The sequence below is a fragment of the Rutidosis leptorrhynchoides genome, chromosome 2 (assembly GCF_046630445.1).
Source record: "Rutidosis leptorrhynchoides isolate AG116_Rl617_1_P2 chromosome 2, CSIRO_AGI_Rlap_v1, whole genome shotgun sequence".
Taxonomy (NCBI): Eukaryota; Viridiplantae; Streptophyta; class Magnoliopsida; order Asterales; family Asteraceae; genus Rutidosis; species Rutidosis leptorrhynchoides.
Window position 1 is genome coordinate 594,028,003 of NC_092334.1, and position 14,857 is coordinate 594,042,859.

The following is a 14,857-nucleotide window of genomic DNA, read 5'->3' on the forward strand; positions in this document are numbered from 1 at the left end:
TTTAAACTCTTCTAAACACACATATTTCAAGTACTAGTAAGTCTTCATCAATTTAATCATAAATTAGCTTCAAGAATACCTTGTTAAATCATCAACTATACTCCTTTTTATCAAGGTAATAATCATATTCAAACTTTGGTTCAATTCCTATAAACATAACTATCTTAAATCAAGTAGCAATCTTACTTGAACTTGTTTTCGTGTCATGATTCTGCTTCAAGAAATTCCAAGCCATCAAGGGTATCTTTGAACTCAAGATATTCTCCTGATTTCTCCAGCAACTTTATTCATTTGATTTGAGGTAGTAACCTTATTCATAATCTTATCAAATTCATATTCATATAGCTATCTTATTTTGAGTTTATAACTAATAACAACAAGAACATAGTTTAGATTATTTCTAAACTTGTTTGCAAATAAACTTAATCCTTCTAACTTGAATTTTTAAAATACTTCAACACATGTATCATGACTGTATGTCAAGCTAACATAAGGATATAAAACTTTTAAACACGAAGAACACCTTAAAATCGAATATACGCCGTCTTAGTCGAACGAGGGCTGTTTTGGGTTTAATTTTAAAAACCTATCTTAAACTTTGAATTAAAAGATTTCCTTTAGTGAAAAATCTTATTTTATATGGATATGAAATATATCCAAAATCCATGGTTAAACTCTAAGTGGAAGTATGTTTTTCAAAAGGGTCATCAAGATGCCGTTCTTACGACGGATATGACTATCTTATCTTATTTGACACCTAAGATGTATTTTTGACTATAAACTTATACTTTTCTGTTAAGATTAATAATGTTGAGTTCGATACGAAACCATGGCAACTCGAATCACTCAAAACGGATTTGTAATGAAGAAATTATGGGTAAAACAAAATTGGATATTTTTCTTAATTTTTAGCTACAAACATGATTTATAAAAATGGATGCTAACCTTATCCTAGCTAACTTACCTTGTATCCTACATGTATTTATACATGTCTTGTTCCCAAACTTATGGAAATACAATTTATAATAGTCGTGATTAAGTTCTACGACAATATATAATAGTCTTAATAAAGATCGTAAGGCACCATATATATATATATGACTTGATCACCGTGGATTCGTATACAAAGTTTTGACATATCATTTTGACTTCTTCTATATATATTATTGGAACGAACTATTAGACACCATTGGCAGTAATCGCGAGTTAGCTGTGGGTCGAAGTGGATTCCAAAATATTATATACTTTGAGTTGTGATCGAGCCTGAGACATGTATACAATGGGTCACGGACTGCTTCAGACAATATACATATTATGTGTCTTATTATATTAAGACAATATATTATAGTATTAGTGAATTCTAACACAATATATGCATTTATATTTATATATATATTTATACTGTTGGACTACGAACGTTGGACTACTAACAATGGACAATTAAAATTATCACAAGTATCATAAGTATGGAATATTAATTATATATATATATCTTGACACAAGAATATTATTATTAGGTTCGTGAATTTGTCAAAAGGCCAAGTCTTATCACCACCTATTCGGAAATCATCACAAGTGAGTTATAGTCCCATTTTTACTATCTAAATTATTTTGGGATGAGAATACATGCAAATTTATAAATGTTTTACAAAATAAGCACAAGTTCATGAAACTACATTCTACGATTGTTTTGTTATACCGGATATCTGTACTTATTATTATTATGCTTGGTAACCTAAGAATTAGTGAAAAACACTAATTGACGCGAATCCTAAAGGTAGATCTACAGGCACCAACCACCCCCATTTTCGAATAGTGGAAATGCTTTAGTACTTCGAAGGGTTCTTGTCATACATTTGAATAGTGGAATGTATGATGCCAGATATCTTAAGTGCTCTATGTTAAGGTCGGTTACCAGGCGACTCATTGCATGAATGATTTTTGCAGTTGTAATGATCCTGCGCATTTAATTAAATGAAATCTTGTGGCTTATTAAATGTTATGATTATTATATAGAAATTAAACCTATGACTCACCAACATTTTTGTTGACATTTTAAGCATGTTTGTTCTCAGGTGAATATTAAAAATGCTTTCGCTGTCGTATGCCAACTCAAGGTCAAGATTTGGAGTCGGCATAATTGTTTATATTGTTTAAACTTGCATTCGGAGTATTTGTTGTAATATATTTGATCATATTGTAATGGGTTGTGTAAAGACTTATTTATTTGAGGAGATTGTCTTTGATAGACAATCTAAATTATGTCATTAAGACCTTTATTCAATAATAAAGGTTATGGTTGTTTTTAAAAACGAATGCAAGATTTGAAAAACGTCTCATATAGGGGTCAAAACCTCGCAAAGAAACCAATTAATATGAAACATTTATAATTAATCTGAACGGGGAATTTCAGTTGGTATCAGAGCGTTGGTCTTAGAGAATCAGAAAATTTTTCTTTAGTGTGTCTAACTGATTTTTGATGCATTAGTGAGTCTGGACTTCGACCGTAATTATTTTAAAAATGATTGCTTAATATAATTGTTGGAAACATAAGATTATTAACATATAAATATTATAAGATATATCATTCTCTTAACGTGCCTGCTATTATGTGATAGATGACTTCATCCGATCATATAAGCATCTCTAGTGATTCAAATTTCATTTACTTATTAAGTGATCCGGAGGCTGAGTCAAAGCATACGACTTATGAACCAACGGAAAAGTTAACTTTTGGTGCTACCATTAATGTGATGCCCCGTACAAAACCATCGTGTACGAATCATCAACAACAGGATCATTACAAGGTTAAGTACTATATGCGTTTTCAAAAAGAGTTTGCATTCAATAATAAAGTGATGTCTAAACCAACATCGAATGTTTTACAATCCAAAAGCATGCTTTACTAAGTAGAAGTAAATAATAAGTGTATGTGACCACAACGGTCGTTACAAGTCATAGTTCGAAAGTACGAATGTTTGAATGCAAAATAAAGTAGTTCATGCGATAGCAACTCTAAGCAGCGGGTGTCTACGGCACGACTAGTACACAGCGGAAGCTAACCTCAAGCACCTGAGAAAAACATGCTTAAAAACGTGAACACAAAGGTTGGTGAGCTATAGTTTAGTATAACAGTATGTAAGGTAGGCCACGAGATTTCAGTGCTACAAAGAGCGTTTCAAAACAGTATGATAAAGTATATGTTAACCGTGGGCACTTGGTAACTAACTTAACGTTTATAACCCCTGAAAGTACACTTGGCAAGTGCGTATGTCTACGAAGTATTAAACACTCATTAAATGCTAGCGCGACTAGCCCGAGTGGGGATGTCAAACCCTATGGATCCATATCTAAGATTCGCGTTCACGGTTCAAAAACCAATGATTAAACGTTACCGAGCTAAAGGGAATGTTTATGCCGTTGTATAACCCACACATATATAAGTTTAAGTACTCGTGCCTAGTATGTAAAACATAAAATCCGCATGTATTCTCAGTTCCCAAAATAAGTTAAAGTAAAAAGGGAATGCTATAACTCACAATGATAATGTAGTCGTAAAGTCGAGTCGGGAAAAGTGTGCAAGTAATCGGTCCGAAGGTCCTCAACCTAAGTCAAACAGTACTAAGTCAGTAAATTGTCTTAATAGGTTTAAAAGTATGTAAATAAGGTCTTATGGGTCATCATCATTCATCATCAAACAAAAGGCGTAAAGTAAGTTTCGTTCATGAAATTAGTTTAAAACATGACTGACTTTGATCAGTCACCACGGCCTCTAACCTTACTGAATTAAGGTGAGACCAGTGGCCATAGCTCCGTATATGAGTCCTTTAAGTGTGGTAAAATTTACAGAAGCAAACTCGTCTTTGTTTGACCGTGGCGACGGTCTAAGTGCGAGTAGGTCAGAAATTTCTGCACAACGTTAAAAGGACATAGTGACGATCGGAGGGCCATAAATCCTAAACCGTAACTCGGATTAAGACAAGTCCTATATGAAAAGTTATCTACTCGAAAAGATCTATTTGAAAATCATAACCACAATAGCACAGGTCTACTGGCCTGTTACAGAATCAGCAAAACAGTAGGTATAAGACAGAAAGCAGTAAAATAATGGGTTCCGGTGCTCGATGCTTATCACGGTTCTCATCCTTGATGCATATAGCTTCAAGTGTACAAATTATTGATGTGTTTGCATCATTTTCACCAAGGTTGGACCATCATAACCCTTGTGCAAGTCTAAGACATGTAGCACAACTTCACTTAAGAGTTGTAAGTGTTTTGATGAACCAAAGTTACATCAAAGTCTTAGATTTAGCACATGCATGAAATGTAAAAGTAATGTAGAACTATAAACTTGAAAATAAACTACTAATCAAGATCTTAAAATGTAGAACATAGTTCTTAGTTAGATCTTGAAGATCCAAGACTCAAAAGTCTAGATCTAAAGTTATTAAGTTAAATCTTAAGGATTAATACTTGTATCTTTACTTTAGTAAAACCATAAGTTACAAAACTTAGATTATCAACTAGTAAAGTGTATAAATGAAATAACAAACTAATTTAAACAAGTTAATGAGTTCATGGGTTGCATACTTTAAAGATTCAAGCCTAAGCTTGATCTTTAAGGAAAGTAAACTTTAAAGTTTACCTCATGAATCACAAGTATGCTTTCAACACATGAACCTTAAATCTTTGGAAACATTAAATGTAGAATCATAAACTAGTAAGTTTATGTTCTTGTGTTCTTGATAAATACAAGATATTATGAAGAATCAACTAAAGAGTTGATTCTTGAAACTAGTAAGAAAATAATATCAATAAAGTTCATGTAACTAAATAACAACAACATCTAACAAGTATCAAGAAATTTTACAATATTAAAGAACAAAGATGATGATGATATGTGAATGTGGAATTCGGTTTTAGCAAGAAAAAGAGAAGAAAGAGTTGTCTCAAGTTACTTACAATCTTGAGAGAAAAAGAAAGGAAAGTTGAAGTGCAAGTTGAAGTGTGTTTTGAGAATGAGAAGTAAATGAAAGATACTAGTGTACATGTAGTAAAAAAAAAATGAAAATCTCTCCCCATATGCTAGATGGCCGATGGTTTTGGCCTTCAAGGAGGGGGGAGGGATTTGTTTGGTGGTCTCTAGCATGTAAAGCTTCAAAAGTGTGGTTATTAGAGGTGTGTGCATGGGGATTGAGTGATAACAAGATTCCAAGTATTCTAACTAACTAGTTACCATATACAAGTAATACTTACAAGTCTTATGGGCTAATTAAGTCCATTTAAAATGTAGGGTGGGCTTGGAAGCCCAATACCAAGAGTCCACAACATTAATCAAAGCCCAAGTTCAATAAATCACAAGTTAAACCAATTAAAGCCCAAGTAACTAACTAATAGTCTTAGTTATTAAAATGATTAATAAATTTAATCATGAATGTAAATAATATCTAAAAAATATTATTCGTGAAGTTTCGTGTGTCATAAAGACGTTTCAGGCACTTAAAAGTCAAGTACGGGCAATCATGGCAACATGTAAATGTAATTACATACATTCGTTTAATCACCCGTATTAATAATAATAATTATTAATAAATAAACGTTGGAAAAACCAGGGTCGTTACATTACTCACCTGTTAAAGAAAATTTCGTCCCGAAATTTAAGCTGAGGTAGATGGAGGAGTTGGGAAAAGGTGAGGATACTTCCGCATCATTTGATCCTCTCGCTCCCAAGTAAACTCAGGTCCTCGTTTGGCATTCCATCGCACTCGAACGATCAGAATCTTGTTGCGTTTCAAAGTTTTGATCTCACGATCCATAATCTCAACTGGTTCTTCCACAAAGTGAAGTTTGTCGTCAATCGTGAGTTCCTCAAGTGGTATGATAAGTTCAGGTGCAGCAAGACACTTCTTCAAGTTCGACACATAGAAGGTAGGATGAACTGAGCTCAATTGTGCTGGTAGATCCAAACGGTAAGCAACGGGTCCAACACGTTCCAAGATTTCAAAAGGACCAATGTATCGTGGGTTTAACTTTCCACGTTTTCCAAAGAGAATCACACCCTTCCAAGGTGCAACCTTCAACATTACACGATCACCAACATTGAATTCAAAGTCTTTTCGTTTAAGATCGGCATAACTCTTTTGGCGATCACGGGCAGTCTTAAGTCTAGCTTGAATCTGAGCAATCTTCTCTGTCGTTTCGTGGACTACCTCGGGTCCGGTGATTTGCTTTTCGCCTACTTCGGCCCAACAAATAGGAGATCGGCACTTACGGCCATACAATGCTTCAAAAGGTGCGGCATTAATGCTCGAGTGATAACTGTTGTTGTACGAGAATTTGGCGAGTGGCAAATGCCTTTCCCAGGCCTTTTCGAAATCAATGACACATGCACGTAACATGTCCTCCAAGGTCTGAATCGTTCGTTCACTTTGCCCGTCAGTCTGAGGATGATAAGCAGTACTCATGTCAAGACGAGTTCCCATGGCTTCTTGCAAAGAACGCCAAAATCTAGAAGCAAAACGGGGATCGCGATCGGAGATGATCGATAAAGGTACACCGTGACGAGATACTACCTCCTTGATGTATAATTGAGCAAGTCTTTCCATTGTATCAGTTTCCTTCATCGCTAGGAAGTGTGCAGATTTGGTAAGGCGGTCAACAATAACCCAAATAGTATCGTATCCGCCCACCGTCTTTGGTAGCTTGGTGATGAAATCCATTGTTATCCTTTCCCACTTCCATTGTGGGATTTCCGGTTATTGAAGTAAACCAGAAGGTCTCTGATGCTCGGCTTTAAGTTTCGAGCAAGTCAAACACTTACCAACATAAGTCGCAACGTCCTTCTTAAGATTTGGCCACCAATACTGTTCTTTAAGGTCGTGGTACATTTTGCCCGCTCCAGGATGAATCGAATATCTCGATTTGTGTGCTTCATCAAGTATAAGGTTTCGTAGATCTCCATAACAAGGTACCCAAATTCTTCCGGCATAACATCGGAGTCCAGACTCCCTAACCTCGAATCGAGAAACAAGTATGTTCAAATGTTCGTGAGATATGTTCTCCTCCTTGAGAGCCTTATCTTGGGCTACTCTGATCTGACTGTTGAGGTTCGAATGGATAGTGATGTTCAGAGCCCTAACACGAAGAGGTGTCGTCCTCTCCTTTCGGCTTAAAGCGTCAGCTACAACATTGGCCTTGCTAGGGTGATAACGAAGTTCACAATCGTTGTAGTTGAGCGTCTCGATCCATCGACGCTGTCTCATATTCAGTTGCTTCTGATCGAAGATGTGTTGGAGACTCTTGTGATCGGTGAAGATAGTGCTCTTAGTTCCATACAAATAATGTCTCCACAATTTGAGCGCAAAGACAACGGCTCCAAGTTCAAGATCGTGAGTAGTGTAGTTCCGCTCATGGATCTTCAATTGGCGGGAGGCATAGGCAATAACTTTTGATCGTTGCATCAGTACACAACCAAAACCACTCTTCGATGCATCACAATAAACAACGAAATCGTCACTGCCCTCAGGAAGTGAGAGGATAGGTGCGGAGGTTAACTTCTTCTTCAAAGTTTGAAATGCTGATTCGTGTGCGGGTTCCCAAATGAACTTCTTGCCCTTGTGAGTCAGCGCGGTCAAAGGACGCGCAATCAGAGAAAATCCTTCGATGAATCTTCGGTAGTAACCGGCGAGTCCTAGGAATTGGCGAATATGCGTTGGAGTAGTGGGGGTCTCCCACTTGCTGATTGCTTCAATCTTGGCGAGATCAACTTTGATACCCTGGTCGCTCACAACATGACCCAGAAACTGAACTTCCTTCAACCAAAATTCACACTTGGAGAATTTGGCGTATAGTTACTCTTGTCTCAAGAGTTCAAGCACTAGTCGGAGGTGTTGCTCATGCTCTTCTTCGCTCTTTGAGTAGATGAGGATATCATCTATGAAGACGATAATAAACTTATCCAAGTACGGCTTGCAGACACGATTCATGAGGTCCATGAACACGGCAGGTGCATTTGTCAAACCGAATGGCATCACGAGAAACTCATAATGACCATAACGGGTCCTAAATGCAGTTTTCATCACATCACTTTCTTTCACCCTCAGCTGGTGATATCCGGATCGCAAATCGATCTTTGAGTAGACACTCGATCCTTGTAGTTGATCAAAGAGATCGTCAATTCGTGGAAGAGGATACCGATTCTTGATAGTCAATTTGTTGAGCTCATGGTAGTCAATACACATACGGAAGGATCCATCCTTCTTCTTCACAAACAGAACAGGTGCGCCCTAAGGCGAGAAACTTGGTTGGATAAATCCACGGTCAAGTAGTTCTTGTAGTTGGCTCTGTAATTCTTGCATCTCGGATGGTGCGAGTCTATAAGGTGCGTGATCTACAGGTGCAGCTCCTGGCACTAAGTCAATCTGAAACTCTACTGCTCTCTACGGTGGCAATCCAAGCAATTCCTCTGAAAAGACATCGGAAAATTCGTTCACTATTCGAACGTCGTTCACATTCTTCACCTCAGTTTCTACCACTTTCACATGTGCTAGGACAGCAAAACGTCCCTTCTTCATAATCTTTTGCGCTTTCACGCAACTAATGAGGTTCAACTTCGAGGTACTTCTCTCTCCATAGATAACCAGTGGTTCGCCATCTCCTTGTGGTATGCGAAGTGCTTTATCTCCGCAGATAATATCTGCCTTTATCTTGCTCAACTAATCCATACCGACGATCACGTCAAAACTTTCCAGTTTGATAGGTATCAAATCAATTTCGAAATCTGCACCAGCTATGTTGATAATAGCTCCACGACTAATATGGTCAACCTTTTCAAGTTTTCCATTGGCGACCTCGACAAGCATACTCTCTTTTAACGGAACTAATGACCAATTAATCTTATCGCAAAAATGTCTACATACATAACTTCTATCCGCACCAGTATCAAACAAGACAGAAGCTAAAAGATTATTGATTTTGAATATACCTGTCACCAAGTCGGGGTTATCGCGTGCATCCCTTGCATTAACATTAAAAGCTCTACCACGGGATGGTCCTCCGTCTCTTCGCTTGTTTGGGCACGCATTTCTGAAATGGCCCGTCTGCCCGCATTCGTAGCACTTCTTCGGCCCATTGGTGTTTGGCTTCCCATTCAAAGTGGTGACCTTGTAGTGTTTCCCGATATGCCCAGACCGTTGGCACTTCTCGCAGACAACATTGCAATACCCAGTGTGGTGTTTGTAGCATCGCTTGCATTGTGGTAAGGTTCCTTTGTAGTTCGGGTTGGTGTTGGTGTTGTTGTTGGGATTAGGGTTTCCACCATTGTTGTGCCTCTTGGCGGGGGTTTAATCGTAGTTTCTCCCCCTGTTGTTGTTGTTGTTGTTGTTGTAGTTGTTGTTGTGGTTGTTGTCCCATTTCCTCTTTTCGCTACTACCAGCCTCAAACTTAGCCTTCTCCGGCTCATCAATAAGAATCTGATTCATGAGGGTATGCGCCATGCGCATTGCTTCGGGAACATTCGGTGGTTTGGACGATGTGACGTTTCCTTTGATGGACTTAGGGAGTCCCCAGAAGTATCTCTCCATACGCTTGAATTCCGGGGTGACCATTGTCTGACACATAAGAGCTAGTTCCAAAAATCTCCTGTTGTAACCATCAAGGTCGTTCCCAACGGCCTTTAACTGCATAAATTCGATTTCCATCTTCTGGATTTCGGTCCTCGGACAATACTCATCAATCATAGCCGCTTTGAATTCCTCCCATGGCATAGCATACGCCTCATCGATACCTTTCGCTTGAGCTAACGTGTTCCACCACGTTAGTGAGCCGTCAGATAGCGTGCAAGATGCAAACTTGGTTTTGTTGTCCTCCAAATAGTTGCTAACTCAGAATACTAATTCAAGTTTCTCGAACCATCTGGTGAGACCAACCGGTCCCTCGGTTCCACTGAAGTTATGCGGTTTGCAGCTCTGGAATTCCTTGTAAGTACACCCATTTCGAACGGGTGGGATAACTGGTGGTGGTGGCGGTAGAGCTTGGAGATTTCTTTCTACTAGGTCTGCAGTGACACGTTCTTGGATCATCTCTTCAATTTGAGCAGCAGTAGGTGTGGATCGACCGTTAGCCATGATGTTCTAAACAAAATTTTTGACTCAAGTCAAAATCCAGTATGCAAGTAGTAATAATACAATATATAGTAACCAACATAGAATCAAAACATCACATGTTATTAAATAACGCATCTAGGTACAAATACGACAGAATCATCGTACAGTAATGTAAATAGAACATCGTGCAAGAATTAAATAACGCAAAGTTCCATTAATAATAATAAGTTCCATACATCTGAATAAGTCCGTACAATACATGAGTAATACAATAAACTACAACTAGATTACATAACGAAATCTAAATACAAAAGTCCTACGGTGAAGGTGGGTGAAGGATGTCTAAAACCTGAGCCAACTGCTCCTCGAGCTCAGTAACCCGAGCTCGGAGGATTCCCACCTCCCTTGTCAATTTCTCGACAGTGGGAGTTGGTGGGGCAAGCAGTACAGGTGGTGCAGGTGGGGCCGGTGGAGCGAATGGTAATGGTGGAGCGGGTGGTGCTGGTGGAGCGGGTGGTGTAGACCGCATGAAACGGGGTGCAGTTGTCCCGGCTCCAGAAATAGTCAGCACGTAACGAGGTGCCTTACGTATGAGTGGGTCAGCAGGGTACGTCACAAGCTGCTTACGGGCAGTAACCCTCCGACACCGACCAAAAGCGTCAGTGAAAGCACGACCCCCATTCACCCCTGGAATGACGGTGCCGTCAGGATGGTACCGCTTCTTCGGCGGGGTGGAGGGTGCCTGTATAGGTACGTCAGCCGGGTCTTCGTCGTCAATGGAGTCTGATGAAGAATCATCTGATGAAGAATCGGTGGATGATGAGTCATCCAAATCATGCGATGGTGGCACGGGTGGCTGAACTGGCAGTCCGAAGGCGGCCAATATCTCTCTGTGTCTGCCTGGCGGAATCGGCACTAAACGTCCATCTGGAGTGCGTCGGCACGGCATGCGCATATGGTTGCGGAATGGCCCTTCCCCGAACTCCGCGGGGATCACAACTCCACCGATGCGGGGCTGTGAATCCGAGGGTCCGGGAGCAGACGAAGCTGGAATCTCCGTAGGGCTCACGTGTCCATCAGAAGTAGCCACTGGTGCAGGCGGCTGGCTGCTAGTCCCGGAAGATGACGCGCCGGGGTCACTCGTGCGTATCGAGATCGGTGGATCGGCAACAGTGGTAGGTGGTGAAGGTTTTTTGTATGCCCGAGAGACATATTAAATTAATGTGGCTAATGTGTTATGATCCAAGTCGGGTCATACCCAATAACAAGCTTACCGACACCTTATAAGTATTTAATCTTAACGATTGGATCATTAATTAAATACGCGACACTTGAACTTTAAGAAAAATGGTTTTCTGATATTTTACTTGATGTGTATATAGATATATATATATAAATTATGAAATAATTTATATAATATGGATTTAATTATTTATTGATTAAATGATTAATTAATTTATGTTGCATTTTATATAAATTGGTTTTATATAAAATGGAATGTGCATAAAAATTAAATTGCAAGTTTATAAAATGAGCAAGTTTTATAAAAATTATCATGTTTTATAAAACCATTTTATAAAATATACTAGTGGCATTGGAGTCCATCCAAGCATGCAATTGACTAGCCATATGAGTGGTTACTTCATATATTCATGTGGCATAAGTACCAAGGGAATTTGGGAATCACTAGTACATGCAAATACACATTAAACACTTCAAAAAAAAACTACAAAGAATCCTCTTGTTTGCTGCTGTCTGGCAGTGACTTGTATGTGGGAGAAAGGGTTCTCAAAGTTTTTTTTGCAAGCTAAATTCAATTGAAACTTAAATCCTAACCAAAGGCTAGGTGTTGGTGTATAAGTTTGGGGTATTACTTGCTTGAGGCTTCAAGTTAGAAGCTCATTTTTCCATCATCTTGTTCATCATCTTGCAACCTTGTTAACAACCCTCAACTAGCTTGAGAAGGTACAATCTTACTTTCTTGCTCTTATTTGTAAGCATATATTCAAGACTTGATATTATCATGGAATTTAACTAAATGTATTTACATATAAACATGAACTAATCTTGTGCTTCCGCTTGCTTTAACATTATACAAAATTGGTTTTGTAATCATGTTTACCATAACTACATGTTTTATAAACTTGTTAAATTCCTACAATGGTATCTAGAGCCAAAGTCTATGGATTATGCTTCTTATATTGTCTTTAAACCCACTATATTTGCATTCCAAGTACATGCATGAAAATGGAATACAAAAATTGTCGGGTTTGGGTGGGTGTGATTTTGGCCGAATTATAGGAGTCCCAAAAATGGGTTTTGGGCTCTTTTATTTGGTTCACATTTGGTTGTATGATGGTGTTCACAATCTAAGCCTTGGCCTTGTGTTTGGTTGAATGTTTGGTTAATTTAATTCATTCTTATGGTTTGTAATAATATTTATTTATTTGGTATGTAATAATTAATTCATTCATTTGGTTGTAATATTCATTAATTTTGGTTATGTAATTTATTTTATATTTGGTATGTAAAATAGATTAGGTTGTATTTTCATTTCTTTTTTTAGAAAAATGTATTAGGATATATTTTTTGTAAAAATGAAGATGAAAAGATGGAGTCAAAGGAATAACACAAGAAGAATCTACTTGGATGCAAGATTAAGTGGGAGTGGTAAAATCTCCTACTTTGTGTTATGACCCATTACCCGGTGGCATTTTGTTTTCGGCTAAACAAAATGCTTACCAAAAGGCTTGATTGTGAACATAATTGTTTTGCATGCATGGTTGTGTTGTTTGATTATGGTTTGTATGTTTGATTACTACAAGTTATCACACATGTTAACAACAAGCAAGACTACATTTAATTGGTTAAATTAAAAATAGTTAACAACATGCAAAACGACAAATTTAATTGGTTAAATTAAAAGTGGCAAAAGACCTTAATAAATGGTTATTAAGAACAAGAAAATGGATTTCAAATGAACCATACACTAAATGCATGTTGGTGTATGGCATAAAAGTTTACTCAAACTAGAAATAATGAAAACTTAAAATCCCTTTAACAAACAAGGTAAACAAGTTAAACGCCATCCTTTTGTGTGACACTTAGACATATTAGGGAACTCATGATGGGATAAAGGTCACCTAACCGTCATGAATAAACTAATATGATTAAGGTGAAATTCGCATGCTTGTGGGATAAAGGTCACCTAACCACTTGTATGTTAAGTTTACACGTTTACACAAGTAGGACGACTTGATTTGGAAATCATGAACTTAGGGTCACCGAAGCATGATGAACAAATAGGCGTTGATGGGATAATATGCCATGCAAAAGGATTGCATGATCCCATAACTTAGAAGTTGCAAAAGGATTGCAATTGTCATACAATGACTACCTAGCTAAATCAAATGACGGGATAAAGGTCACCTAACTGAAATTTGGTTTACCGTTGGATTCTAAAATTTAATAAATATCAATTGGATTTAAAGGGTATTGATTGTTAAATTAAAATTAATACTTAAACAACTTTGTTAAATTTTGTAGATGGCCGCCAATAACAACAACATTCCCAACGCACCTATCAACTTTAACAACCTATCGTTGAGGTCAATCCTCGAAAAGGAAAAACTCAACCATACGAACTTCATGGATTGGTTCCGCAATCTAAGAATTGTCCTCAAACTTGAGGACAGGGCGTATGTGTTGGAAGACCCCATTCCCGATCAACCGGACGAGGATGATACGGAAGGCATGGCCTATTGGGAGAAATATTGCACCGACTCGGTGCAAGTTTCTTGCCTCATGCTTGGGACTATGATACCCGAATTCCAAAAGGACTTCTAGCATCATAGTGCATATGACATGATCACACAGTTGAAGGAGATGTTCCTTCAACAAGCTCGTGTCGAGCGCTTTGAAACGGTCCGAGTGCTTCATGCATGTCGGATGGACAACATGTAGTGACCTGAACTTTTCCATGTTTATATATATTAATTGAGATTGATATTTACATGATTAAATGTTTCTAACATGTTAAGCAATCAAACTTGTTAAGACTTGATTAATTGAAATATGTTTCATATAGACAATTGACCACCCAAGTTGACCGGTGATTCACGAACGTTAAAACTTGTAAAAACTATACGATGACATATATATGGTTATATATATAGTTAACATGTTTTTATTATAAGTATGTATCTCATTAGGTATTTTAACAATGAGTTATATACATAAAAATGAGACTATTAATTTAAGAAACTCGAAAACGATATATATAACGATTATCGTTATAACAACGTCTTACTATGTACATATGAATCATATTAAGATATTGATATACTTGGTTAATTATGTTAAATGATAAGTAAATATATTATTAAGTGTATTAACAATGAAATACATATGTAAAAATAAGACTACTAACTTAATGATTTCGAAACGAGACATATATGTAACGATTATCGTTGTAACGACATTTAACTGTATATACATCATACTGAGATATATTATATATCATAATATCATGATAATATAACAATTTAATATCTCATTTATTATAATACACAATGGGTTAACAACATTCAACAAGATCGTTAACCTAAAGGTTTCAAAACAATATTTACATGTAACGACTAACGATGACTTAACGACTCAGTTAAAATGTATATACATGTAGTGTTTTAATATGTATTCATACACTTTTGAAAGACTTCAAGACACTTATCAAAATACTTCTACTTAACAAAAAT